Below are 13,406 nucleotides of genomic sequence, written 5' to 3'. Positions count from 1 at the left end.
AGTATAACTGGCTCGCTCGCTTGCTCTCTTGTCTGGCTTGCTCTCTTATCTGGCTCGCTCGCTCTCATATCTGGCTCGCTCGCTTGCTCTCATGTCTGGCTCGCTCGCTCTCATATCTGGCTCGCTCGCTTGCTCTCATGTCTGGCTCGCTTGCTCACATATCTGGCTTTCTCGCTTGCTCTCTTGTCTGGTTCGCTCTTCTATCTGGCTCGCTCTCATATCTGGCTTGCTCGCTTGCTCTCATATCTGGCTTGCTCGCTTGCTCTCTTGTCTGGCTCGCTCTCTTATCTGGCTTGCTTGCTAGCATATCTGGCTCGCTCGCTTGCTCTCTTGTCTGGCTTGCTCTCTTATCTGGCTCGCTGGCTCTCTTATCTGGCTCGCTCGCTTGCTCTCTTGTCTTGCTCGCTCTCTTATCTGGCTCGCTCGCTCTCATATCTGGCTGGCTCGCTTGCTCTCATATCTGGCTCGCTCGCTTGCTCTCATATCTGGCTCGCTCGCTCTCAAGTCTGGCTCGCTCTCTTATCTGGATCGCTTGCTTGCTCTCATATCTGGCTCGCTCGCTTGCTTAATTGTCTGGCTCGCTCTCTTATCTGCCTCGCTCTCTCTCAAATCTGGCTTGCTCACTTGCTTTCATATCCGGCTCGCTCGCTTGCTCTCTTGTCTGGCTCGCTCTCTTATCTGGCTCGCTCGCATATCTGGCTTGCTAGCTTGCTCTCATATCTGACTCGCTCGCTTGCTCTCTTGTCTGTCTCGCTCTCTTTTATGGCTCGCTCACATATCTGGCTCGCTCGCTCTCAAATCTGGCTCGCTCGCTTACTCTCATATCTGGCTTGCTCGCTTGCTCTCATATCCGGCTCGCTCGCTTGCTCTCATATCTGGCTCGCTCGCTTGCTCTCTTGTCTGGCTCGCTCTCTTATCTGGCTCGCTCGCATATCTGGCTCGCTCGCTCTCAAATCTGGCTCGCTCGCTTGCTCTCATATCTTGCTAGTTCGCTTGCTCTCTTGTCTTGCTCGCTCTCTTATCTGGCTCGCTCGCTCTCATATCTGGCTGGCTCGCTTGTTCTCATATCTGGCTCGCTCGCTTGCTCTCTTGTTTGGCTCGCTCTCTTATCTGGCTTGCTCGCTTGCTCTCTTGTCTGGCTCGCTCTCTTATCTGGCTCGCTCGCTTGCTTAATTGTCTGGCTCGCTCTCTTATCTGCCTCGCTCTCTCTCACATCTGGCTTTCTCGCTTGCTCTCATATCTGGCTCGCTCGCTGCTCTCTTGTCTGGCTCGCTCTCTTATCTGGCTCGCTCGCATATCTTGCTCGCTCGCTCTCACATCTGGCTCGCTCGCTTGCTCTCATATCTGGCTCGCTCGCTTAATCTCTTGTCTGGCTCGCTCTCTTATCTGGCTTGCTCACTAGCAAATCTGGCTCGCTCGCTTGCTCTCTTGTCTGGCTTGCTCTCTTACCTGTCTCGCTCTCACATCTGGCTCGCTCGCTTGCTCTCATATCTGGCTCGCTCGCTTAATCTCTTGTCTGGCTCGCTCTCTTATCTGGCTTGCTCACTAGCAAATCTGGCTCGCTCGCTTGCTCTCTTGTCTGGCTTGCTCTCTTACCTGTCTCACTCTCACATCTGGTTCGCTCGCTTGCTCTCATATCTGGCTCGCTCGCTGCTCTCTTGTCTGGCTCGCTCTCTTACCTGGCTGGCTCGCATATCTTGCTCGCTCGCTCTCACATCTGGCTCGCTCGCTTGCTCTCATATCTGGCTCGCTCGTTTAATCTCTTGTCTGGCTCGCTCTCTTATCTGGCTTGCTCACTAGCAAATCTGGCTCGCTCGCTTGCTCTCTTGTCTGGCTTGCTCTCTTACCTGTCTCGCTCTCACATCTGGCTCGCTCGCTTGCTCTCATATCTGGCTCGCTCGCTTGCTCTCTTGTCTGGCTAGCTCTCTTATCTGGCTTGCTTGCTAGCATATCTGGCTCGCTCGCTTGCTCTCTTGTCTGGCTTGCTCTCTTATCTGTCTCGCTCGCTCTCATATCTGGCTCGCTCACTTCCTCTCATGTCTGGCTCGCTCGCTCTCATCTCTGGCTCGCTCGCTTGCCCTTATGTCTGGCTCGCTCGCTCTCATATATGGCTTTCTTGCTTGCTCTCTTGTCTGGTTCGCTCTCTTATCTGGCTCGCTTTAATATCTGGCTTGCTCTCATATCTGGCTCGCTCGCTTGCTCTCTTGTCTGGCTCGCTCTCTTATCTGGCTCGCTCGCATATCTGGCTCGCTCGCTTTCACATCTGGCCGGCTCGCTTGCTTTCATATCTGGCTCGCTCGCTCACATATCTGGCTCGCTCGATTGCTCTCTTGTCTGGTTCGCTCTCTTATCTGTCTCGCTCTCATATCTGGCTCACTCGCTTGCTCTCAAATCTGGCTCGCTCGCTTGCTCTCATATCTGGCTAGCACACTTGCTCTCTTGTCTTGCTCGCTCTCTTATCTGGCTCGCTCGCTCTCATATCTGGCTGGCTCGTCTGCTCTCATATCTGGCTCGCTCGCTTGCTCTCATATCTGGCTCGCTCGCTCTCATGTCTGGCTCGCTCTCATATCTAGATCGCTCGCTTGCTCTCATATCTGGCTGGCTCGCTTGCTTAATTGTCTGGCTCGCTCTCTTATCTGCCTCGCTCTCTCTCACATCTGGCTTGCTCGCTTGCTCTCATATCTGGCTCGCTCACTGCTCTCTTGTCTGGCTCGCTGTCTTATCTGGCTCGCTCGCATATCTTGCTCGCTCACTCTCACATCTGGCTCGCTCGCTTGCTCTCATATCTGGCTCGCTCGCTTGCTCTCTTGTCTGGCTTGCTCTCTTATCTGGCTTGCTCGCTAGCATATCTGGCTCGCTCACTTGCTCTCTTGTCTGGCTTACTCTCTTATCTGTCTCGCTCTCACATTTGGCTCGCTCGCTTGCTCTCATATCTGGCTCGCTCGCTTGCTCTCTTGTCTGGCTTGCTCTCTTATCTGGCTTGCTCGCTAGCATATCTGCCTCGCTCGCTTGCTCTCTTATCTGGCTCGCTCGCTCTCATGTCTGGCTTGCTCGCTTGCTCTCATATCTGGCTCGCTCGCTTGCTCTCTTGTCTGGCTCGCTCTCTTATCTGGCTCGCTCGCATATCTGGCTCGCTCGCTCTCACATCTGGCTGGCTTGCTTGCTCTCGTATCTGGATCGCTCGCTTGCTCTCATGTCTGGCTCGCTCGCTTGCTCTCTTATCTGGCTCGCTCTCTTATCTGGCTCTCTCGCATATCTGGCTCGCTCGCTCTCACATCTAGCTGGCTCGCTTGCTCTCATATCTGGCTCGCTCGCTTGCTCTCTTGTCTGGCTCGCTCTCTTATCTGTCTCTCTCTCATATCTGGCTTGCTAGCTTGCTCTCATATTTGGCTTGCTCGCTTGCTCTCTTGTCTGTCTCGCTCTCTTTTATGGCTCGCTCGCATATCTGGCTCGCTCGCTCTCAAATCTGGCTCGCTCGCTCTCAAATATGGCTCGCTTGCTTGCTCTCATATCTGGCTTGCTCGCTTGCTCTCATATCCGGCTCGCTCGCTTGCTCTCATATCTGGCTCGCTCGCTTGCTCTCTTGTCTTGCTCGCTCTCTTATCTGGCTCGCTCGCATATCTGGCTCGCTCGCTTGCTCTCATATCTGGCTAGTTCGCTTGCTCTCTTGTCTGGCTCGCTCTCTTATCTGGCTTGCTCGCTAGCATATCTGGCTCGCACGCTTGCTCTCTTGTCTGACTTGCTCTCTTATCTGGCTCGCTCGGTCTCATATCTGGCTCGCTCGCTTGCTCTCTTGTCTTGCTCGCTCTCTTATCTGGCTCCCTCGCTCTCATATCTGGCTGGCTTGCTTGCTCTCATATCTGGCTCGCTCACTTGCTCTCATATCTGGCTCGCTCGCTCTCATGTCTGGCTCGCTCTCATATCTGGATCACTCGCTTGCTCTCACATCTGGCTCGCTCGCTTAATTGTCAGGCTCGCTCTCTTATCTGCCTCGCTCTCTCTCACATCTGGCTTGTTCGCTTGCTCTCATATCTGGCTCGCTCGCTTGCTCTCTTGTCTGGCTCGCTCTCTTATCTGGCTCGCTCTCTTATCTGGCTCACTCGCATATCTGGCTCGCTCGCTCTCAAATCTGGCTGGCTTGCTTGCTCTCATATCTGGCTCGCTCGCTTGCTCTCATATCTGGCTCGCTCGCTTGCTCTCTTGTCTGTCTCGCTCTCTTTTATGGCTCGCTCACATATCTGGCTCACTCGCTCTCAAATCTGGCTCGCTCGCTTGCTCTCATATCTGGCTTGCTCGCTTGCTCTCATATCCGGCTCGCTCGCTTGATCTCATATCTGGCTCGCTCGCTTGCTCTCTTATCTGGCTCGCTCGCATATCTGGCTAGCTTGCTCTCAAATCTGTCTCGCTCGCTTGCTCTCATATCTGGCTAGTTCGCTTGCTCTCTTGTCTTGCTCGCTCTCTTATCTGTCTCGCCCGCTCTCATATCTGGCTGGCTCGCTTGCTCTCATATCTGGTTCGCTCGCTTGCTCTCTTGTCTGGCTCGCTCTTATCTGGCTTGATCGCTTGCTCTCTTGTCTGGCTCGCTCTCTTATCTGGCTCGCTTGCATATCTTGCTCGCTCGCTCTCTTATCTGGCTCGCTCGCATATCTTGCTCGCTCGCTTGCTCTCTTGTCTGACTTGCTCTCTTATCTGTCTCGCTCTCACATCTGGCTCGCTCGCTTGCTTTCATATCTGGCTCGCTCGCTTGCTCTCTTGTCTGGCTCGCTCTCTTATCTGGCTTGCTTGCTAGCATATTTGGCTCACTCGCTTGCTCTCTTGTCTGGCTCGCTCTCTTATCTGGCTCGCTCGCATATCTGGCTCGCTCGCTTTCACATCTGGCCGGCTCGCTTGCTTTCATATCTGGCTCGCTCGCTCACATATCTGGCTCGCTCGATTGCTCTTTTGTCTGGTTCGCTCTCTTATCTGTCTCGCTCTCATATCTGGCTCACTCGCTTGCTCTCAAATCTGGCTCGCTCGCTTGCTCTCATATCTGGCTAGCTCGCTTGCTCTCTTGTCTTGCTCGCTCTCTTATCTGGCTCGCTCGCTCTCATATCTGGCTGGCTCGCCTGCTCTCATATCTGGCTCGCTCGCTTGCTCTCATATCTGGCTCGCTCGCTCTCATGTCTGGCTCGCTCTCATATCTGGATCGCTCGCTTGCTCTCATATCTGGCTGGCTCACTTGCTTAATTCTCTGGCTCGCTCTCTTATCTGCCTCGCTCTCTCTCACATCTGGCTTGCTCGCTTGCTCTCATATCTGGCTCGCTCGCTGCTCTCTTGTCTGGCTTGCTGTCTTATCTGGCTCGCTCGCATATCTTGCTCGCTCACTCTCACATCTGGCTCGCTCGCTTGCTCTCATATGTGGCTCGCTCGCTTGCTCTCTTGTCTGGCTTGCTCTCTTATCTGGCTTGCTCGCTAGCATATCTGGCTCGCTCACTTGCTCTCTTGTCTGGCTTGCTCTCTTATCTGTCTCGCTCTCACATCTGGCTCGCTCGCTTGCTCTCATATCTGGCTAGCTCGCTTGCTCTCTTGTCTGGCTTGCTCTCTTATCTGGCTTGCTCGCTAGCATATCTGCCTCGCTCGCTTGCTCTCTTATCTGGCTCGCTCGCTCTCATGTCTGGCTTGCTCGCTTGCTCTCATATCTGGCTCGCTCGCTTGCTCTCTTGTCTGGCTCGCTCTCTTATCTGGCTCGCTCGCATATCTGGCTCGCTCGCTCTCACATCTGGCTGGGTTGCTTGCTCTCGTATCTGGCTCGCTCGCTTGCTCTCATATCTGGCTCGCTCGCTTGCTCTCTTAACTGGCTCGCTCTCTTATCTGGCTCGCTCGCATATCTGGCTCGCTCGCTCTCACATCTAGCTGGCTCGCTTGCTCTCATATCTGGCTCGCTCGCTTGCTCTCTTGTCTGGCTCGCTCTCTTTTATCTGTCTCTCTCTCATATCTGGCTTGCTAGCTTGCTCTCATATCTGGCTTGCTCGCTTGCTCTCTTGTCTGTCTCGCTCTCTTTTATGGCTCGCTCGCATATCTGGCTCGCTCGCTCTCAAATCTGGCTCGCTCGCTCTCAAATATGGCTCGCTCGCTTGCTCTCATATCTGGCTTGCTCGCTTGCTCTCATATCCGGCTCGCTCGCTTGCTCTCATATCTGGCTCGCTCGCTTGCTCTCTTGTCTTGCTCGCTCTCTTATCTGGCTCGCTCGCATATCTGGCTCGCTCGCTTGCTCTCATATCTGGCTAGTTCGCTTGCTCTCTTGTCTGGCTCGCTCTCTTATCTGGCTTGCTCGCTAGCATATCTGGCTCGCACGCTTGCTCTCTTGTCTGACTTGCTCTCTTATCTGGCTTGCTCGGTCTCAGATCTGGCTCGCTCGCTTGCTCTCTTGTCTTGCTCGCTCTCTTATCTGGCTCGCTCGCTCTCATATCTGGCTGGCTTGCTTGCTCTCATATCTGGCTCGCTCGCTTGCTCTCATATCTGGCTCGCTCGCTCTCATGTCTGGCTCGCTCTCATATCTGGATCACTCGCTTGCTCTCATATCTGGCTCGCTCGCTTAATTGTCAGGCTCGCTCTCTTATCTGCCTCGCTCTCTCTCATATCTGGCTCGCTCGCTTGCTCTCTTGTCTGGCTCGCTCTCTTATCTGGCTCGCTCTCTTATCTGGCTCACTCGCATATCTGGCTCGCTCGCTCTCAAATCTGGCTGGCTTGCTTGCTCTCATATCTGGCTCGCTCGCTTGCTCTCATATCTGGCTCGCTCGCTTGCTCTCTTGTCTGTCTCGCTCTCTTTTATGGCTCGCTCACATATCTGGCTCACTCGCTCTCAAATCTGGCTCGCTCGCTTGCTCTCATATCTGGCTTGCTCGCTTGCTCTCATATCCGGCTCGCTCGCTTGATCTCATATCTGGCTCGCTCGCTTGCTCTCTTATCTGGCTCGCTCGCATATCTGGCTAGCTTGCTCTCAAATCTGTCTCGCTCGCTTGCTCTCATATCTGGCTAGTTCGCTTGCTCTCTTGTCTTGCTCGCTCTCTTATCTGTCTCGCCCGCTCTCATATCTGGCTGGCTCGCTTGCTCTCATATCTGGTTCGCTCGCTTGCTTTCTTGTCTGGCTCGCTCTTATCTGGCTTGCTCGCTTGCTCTCTTGTCTGGCTCGCTCTCTTATCTGCCTCGCTCTCTTTCACATCTGGCTTGCTCGCTTGCTCTCATATCTGGCTCGCTCGCTGCTCTCTTGTCTGGCTCGCTGTCTTATCTGGCTCGCTCGCATATCTTGCTCGCTCACTCTCACATCTGGCTCGCTCGCTTGCTCTCATATCTGGCTCGCTCGCTTGCTCTCTTGTCTGGCTTGCTCTCTTATCTGGCTTGCTCGCTAGCATATCTGGCTCGCTCACTTGCTCTCTTGTCTGGCTTACTCTCTTATCTGTCTCGCTCTCACATCTGGCTCGCTCGCTTGCTCTCATATCTGGCTCGCTCGCTTGCTCTCTTGTCTGGCTTGCTCTCTTATCTGGCTTGCTCAGTAGCATATCTGCCTCGCTCGCTTGCTCTCTTATCTGGCTCGCTCGCTCTCATGTCTGGCTTGCTCGCTTGCTCTCATATCTGGCTCGCTCGCTTGCTCTCTTGTCTGGCTCGCTCTCTTATCTGGCTCGCTCGCATATCTGGCTCGCTCGCTCTCACATCTGGCTGGCTTGCTTGCTCTCGTATCTGGCTCGCTCGCTTGCTCTCATATCTGGCTTGCTCGCTTGCTCTCTTATCTGGCTCGCTCTCTTATCTGGCTCGCTCGCATATCTGGCTCGCTCGCTCTCCCATCTAGCTGGCTCGCTTGCTCTCATATCTGGCTCGCTCGCTTGCTCTCTTGTCTGGCTCGCTCTCTTATCTGTCTCTCTCTCATATCTGGCTTGCTAGCTTGCTCTCATATCTGGCTTGCTCGCTTGCTCTCTTGTCTGTCTCGCTCTCTTTTATGGCTCGCTCGCATATCTGGCTCGCTCGCTCTCAAATCTGGCTCGCTCGCTCTCAAATATGGCTCGCTCGCTTGCTCTCATATCTGGCTTGCTCGCTTGCTCTCATATCCGGCTCGCTCGCTTGCTCTCATATCTGGCTCGCTCGCTTGCTCTCTTGTCTTGCTCGCTCTCTTATCTGGCTCGCTCGCATATCTGGCTCGCTCGCTTGCTCTCATATCTGGCTAGTTCGCTTGCTCTCTTGTCTGGCTCGCTCTCTTATCTGGCTTGCTCGCTAGCATATCTGGCTCGCACGCTTGCTCTCTTGTCTGACTTGCTCTCTTATCTGGCTCGCTCGGTCTCAGATCTGGCTCGCTCGCTTGCTCTCTTGTCTTGCTCGCTCTCTTATCTGGCTCGCTCGCTCTCATATCTGGCTGGCTTGCTTGCTCTCATTTCTGGCTCGCTCGCTTGCTCTCATATCTGGCTCGCTCGCTCTCATGTCTGGCTCGCTCTCATATCTGGATCACTCGCTTGCTCTCATATCTGGCTCGCTCGCTTAATTGTCAGGCTCGCTCTCTTATCTGCCTCGCTCTCTCTCATATCTGGCTCGCTCGCTTGCTCTCTTGTCTGGCTCGCTCTCTTATCTGGCTCGCTCTCTTATCTGGCTCACTCGCATATCTGGCTCGCTCGCTCTCAAATCTGGCTGGCTTGCTTGCTCTCATATCTGGCTCGCTCGCTTGCTCTCATATCTGGCTCGCTCGCTTGCTCTCTTGTCTGTCTCGCTCTCTTTTATGGCTCGCTCACATATCTGGCTCACTCGCTCTCAAATCTGGCTCGCTCGCTTGCTCTCATATCTGGCTTGCTCGCTTGCTCTCATATCCGGCTCGCTCGCTTGATCTCATATCTGGCTCGCTCGCTTGCTCTCTTATCTGGCTCGCTCGCATATCTGGCTAGCTTGCTCTCAAATCTGTCTCGCTCGCTTGCTCTCATATCTGGCTAGTTCGCTTGCTCTCTTGTCTTGCTCGCTCTCTTATCTGTCTCGCTCGCTCTCATATCTGGCTGGCTCGCTTGCTCTCATATCTGGTTCGCTCGCTTGCTTTCTTGTCTGGCTTGCTCTTATCTGGCTTGCTCGCTTGCTCTCTTGTCTGGCTCGCTCTCTTATCTGGCTCGCTCGCATATCTTGCTCGCTCGCTCTCTTATCTGGCTCGCTCGCATATCTTGCTCGCTCGCTTGCTCTCTTGTCTGACTTGCTCTCTTCTCTGTCTCGCTCTCACATCTGGCTCGCTCGCTTGCTCTCATATCTGGCTCGCTCGCTTGCTCTCTTGTCTGGCTCGCTCTCTTATCTGGCTTGCTTGCTAGCATATTTGGCTCACTCGCTTGCTCTCTTGTCTGGCTTGCTCTCTTATCTGTCTCGCTCGCTCTCATATCTGGCTCGCTCACTTGCTCTCATGTCTGGCTCGCTCGCTCTCATCTCTGGCTCGCTCGCTTGCTCTCATGTCTGGCTCGCTCGCTCTCATATCTGGCTTTCTCGTTTGCTCTCTTGTTTGGTTCGCTCTCTTATCTGGCTCGCTCTCTTATCTGGCTTGCTCTCATATCTGGCTCGCTCGCTTGCTCTCTTGTCTGGCTCGCTCTCATATCTGGCTCGCTCGCTCTCACATCTGTCCGGCTCGCTTGCTCTCATATCTGGCTCGCTCGCTCTCATATCTGGCTCGCTTGCTTGCTCTCTTGTCTGGTTCGCTCTCTTATCTGTCTCGCTCTCATATCTGGCTTGCTCGCTTGCTCTCATATCTGGCTCAATCGCTTGCTCTCAAATCTGGCTCGCTCGCTTGCTCTCATATCTGGCTAGCTCGCTTGCTCTCTTGTCTTGCTCGCTCTCATATCTGGCTCAATCGCTCGCTCTCATATCTGGCTGGCTCGCTTGCTCTCATATCTGGCTCGCTCGCTTGCTCTCATATCTGGCTCGCTCGCTCTCATGTCTGGCTCGCTCTCATATCTGGATCGCTCGCTTGCTCTCATATCTGGCTGGCTCGCTTGCTTAATTGTCTGTCTCGCTCTCTTATCTGCCTCGCTCTCTCTCACATCTGGCTTGCTCGCTTGCTCTCATATCTGGCTCGCTTGCTGCTCTCTTGTCTGGCTCACTGTCTTATCTGGCTCGCTCGCATATCTTGCTCGCGCACTCTCACATCTGGCTCGCTCGCTCTCATATCTGGCTCGCTCGCTTGCTCTCTTGTCTGGCTCGCTAGCATATCTGGCTCGCTCGCTTGCTCTCTTGTCTGGCTTGCTCTCTTATCTGTCTCGCTCTCACATCTGGCTCGCTCGCTTGCTCTCATATCTGGCTCGCTCGCTTGCTCTCTTGTCTGGCTCGCTCTCTTATCTGGCTTGCTCGCTAGCATATCTGGCTCGCTCGCTTGCTCTCTTGTCTGGCTTGCTCTCTTATCTGGCTCGCTCGCTCTCATGTCTGGCTCGCTCGCTTGCTCTCATGTCTGGCTTGCTCGCTCTCATCCTGCTTTCTCGCTTGCTCTCATGTCTGGTTCGCTCTCTTATCTGGCTTGCTCTCATATCTGGCTTGCTCGCTTGCTCTCATATCTGGCTCGCTCGCTTGCTCTCTTGTCTGGCTCGCTCTCTTATCTGGCTCGCTCGCATATCTGGCTCGCTCGCTCTCACATTTGGCTGGCTTGCTTGCTCTCATATCTGGCTCGCTCGCTTGCTCTCATATCTGGCTCGCTCGCTTGCTCTCTTGTCTGGCTCGCTCTCTTATCTGGCTCGCTCGCATATCTGGCTCGCTCGCTCTCACATCTAGCTGGCTCGCTTGCTCTCTTATCTGCCTCGCTCGCTTGCTCTCTTGTCTGGCTCGCTCTCTTATCTGGCTCGCTCTCATATCTGGCTTGCTAGCTTGCTCTCATATCTGGCTCGCTCGCTTTCTCTCTTGTCTGTCTCGCTCTCTTTTATGGCTCGCTCACATATCTGGCTCGCTCGCTCTCAAATCTGGCTCGCTCGCTTGCTCTCATATCTGGCTTGCTCGCTTGCTCTCATATCCGGCTCCCTCGCTTGCTCACATATCTGGCTCGCTCGCTTGCTCTCTTGTCTGGCTCGCTCTCTTATCTGGCTCGCTCGCATATCTGGCTCACTCCCTCTCAAATCTGGCTCGCTCGCTTGCTCTCATATCTGGCTAGTTCGCTTGCTCTCTTGTCTTGCTCGCTCTCTTATCTGGCTCGCTCGCTCTCATATCTGGCTGGCTCGGTCGTTCTCATATCTGGCTGCTCGCTTGCTCTCATATCGGGCTCGCTCGCTTGCTCTCTTGTCTGGCTCGCTCTCTTATCTGGCTTGCTCGCTAGCATATCTGGCTCGCGCGCTTGCTCTCTTGTCTGGCTTGCTCTCTTATCTGGCTCGCTCGCTCTCATATCTGGCTGGCTCGCTTGCTCTCTTGTCTTGCTCGCTCTCTTATCTGGCTCGCTCGCTCTCATATCTGGCAGGCTCGCTTGCTCTCATATCTGGCTCGCTCGCTTGCTCTCATATCTGGCTCGCTCGCTCTAATGTCTGGCTCGCTCTTATATCTGGCTCGCTCGCTTGCTCTCATATCTGGCTCGCTCGCTTGCTTAATTGTCTGGCTCGCTCTATTATCTGCCTCGCTCTCTCTCACATCTGGCTTGCTCGCTTGCTCTCATATCTGGCTCGCTCGCTTGCTCTCTTGTCTGGCTCGCTCTCTTATCTGGCTCGCTCGCATATCTGGCTCGCTCGCTCTCACATCTGGCTGGCTTGCTTGTGCTCATATCTGGCTCGCTCGCTTGCTCTCATATCTGGCTCGCTCGCTTGCTCTCTTATCTGGCTCGCTCTCTTATCTGGCTCGCTCGCCTATCTGGCTCGCTCGCTCTCACATCGAGCTGGCTCGCTTGCTCTCATATCTGGCTCGCTCGCTTGCTCTCTTGTCTGGCTCGCTCTCTTATCTGGCTCGCTCTTATATCTGGCTTGCTAGCTTGCTCTCATATCTGACTCGCTCGCTTGCTCTCTTGTCTGTCTCGCTCTCTTTTATGGCTCGCTCACATATCTGGCTTGCTCGCTCTCAAATCTGGCTCGCTCGCTCTCAAATCTGGCTCGCTCGCTTGCTCTTATATCTGGCTTGCTCGCTTTCTCTCATATCCGGCTCGCTCGCTTGCTCTCATGTCTGGCTCGCTCGCTTGCTCTCTTGTCTGGCTCGCTCTCTTATCTGGCTCGCTCGCATATCTGGCTCGCTTGCTCTCAAATCTGGCTCGCTCGCTTGCTCTCATATATGGCTAGTTCGCTTTCTCTCTTGTATTGCTCCCTCTCTTATCTGGCTCGCTCGCTCTCATATCTGGCTGGCTCGCTTGCTCTCATATCTGGCTTGCTCGCTTGCTCTCTTGTCTGGCTCGCTCTCTTATCTGGCTTGCTCGCTAGCATATCTGGCTCGCACGCTTGCTCTCTTGTTTGGCTTGCTCTCTTATCTGGCTCGCTCGATCTCATATCTGGCTCGCTCGCTTGCTCTCATGTCTGGCTCGCTCGCTCTCATATCATGGTTTCTCGCTTGCTCTCTTGTCTGGCTCGCTCTCTTATCTGGCTTGCTCGCTTGTCTGGCTCGCTCGCATATCTTGCTCGCTCGCTTGCTCTCTTGTCTGACTTGCTCTCTTATCTTTCTTGCTCTCACATCTGGCTCACTCGCTTGCTCTCATATCTGGCTCGCTCGCTTGCTCTCTTGTCTGGCTCGCTCTCTTATCTGGCTTGCTCGCTAGCATATCTGGCTCGCTCGCTTGCTCTCTTGTCTGGCTTGCTCTCTTATCTGGCTCGCTCGCTCTCATATCTGGCTCGCTCGCTTGCTTTCATGTCTGGCTCGCTCGCTCTCATATCTGGCTCGCTTGCTTGCTCTCATGTCTGGCTCGCGCGCTTTCATATCTGGCTTTCTCGCTTGCTCTCTTGTCTGGTTCGCTCTCTTATCTGGCTCGCTCTCATATCTGGCTTGCTCGCTTGCTCTCATATCTGGCTCGCTCGCTTGCTCTCTTGTCTGGCTCGCTCTCTTATCTGGCTCGCTCGCATATCTGGCTCGCTCGCTTTCACATCTGGCTGGCTCGCTTGCTCTCATATCTGGCTCGCTCGCTCTCATATCTGGCTCGCTTGCTTGCTCTCTTGTCTTGCTCGCTCTCTTATCTGGCTTGCTCGCTCTCATATATGGCTGGCTCGCTCGCTCTCATATCTGGCTCGCTCGCTTGCTCTCTTGTCTTGCTCGCTCTCTTATCTGGCTTGCTCGCTCTCATATATGGCTGGCTCGCTTGCTCTCATATCTGGCTCGCTCGCTTGCTCTCTTGTCTGGCTTCCTCTGTTGTCTGGCTTGCTCTCTTATCTGGCTCGCTCGCTCTCATATCTGGCTCGCTCGCTTGCTCTCATGTCTGGCTCGCTCGCTCTCATATCTGGCTTTCTCGCTTGCTCTCTTGTCTGGCTCGCTCTCTT

This window comes from Hyla sarda, unplaced genomic scaffold (genome assembly GCF_029499605.1).
Source record: "Hyla sarda isolate aHylSar1 unplaced genomic scaffold, aHylSar1.hap1 scaffold_1670, whole genome shotgun sequence".
NCBI classification, from domain to species: domain Eukaryota; kingdom Metazoa; phylum Chordata; class Amphibia; order Anura; family Hylidae; genus Hyla; species Hyla sarda.
Note: the sequence above shows the minus strand (reverse complement) of the source record.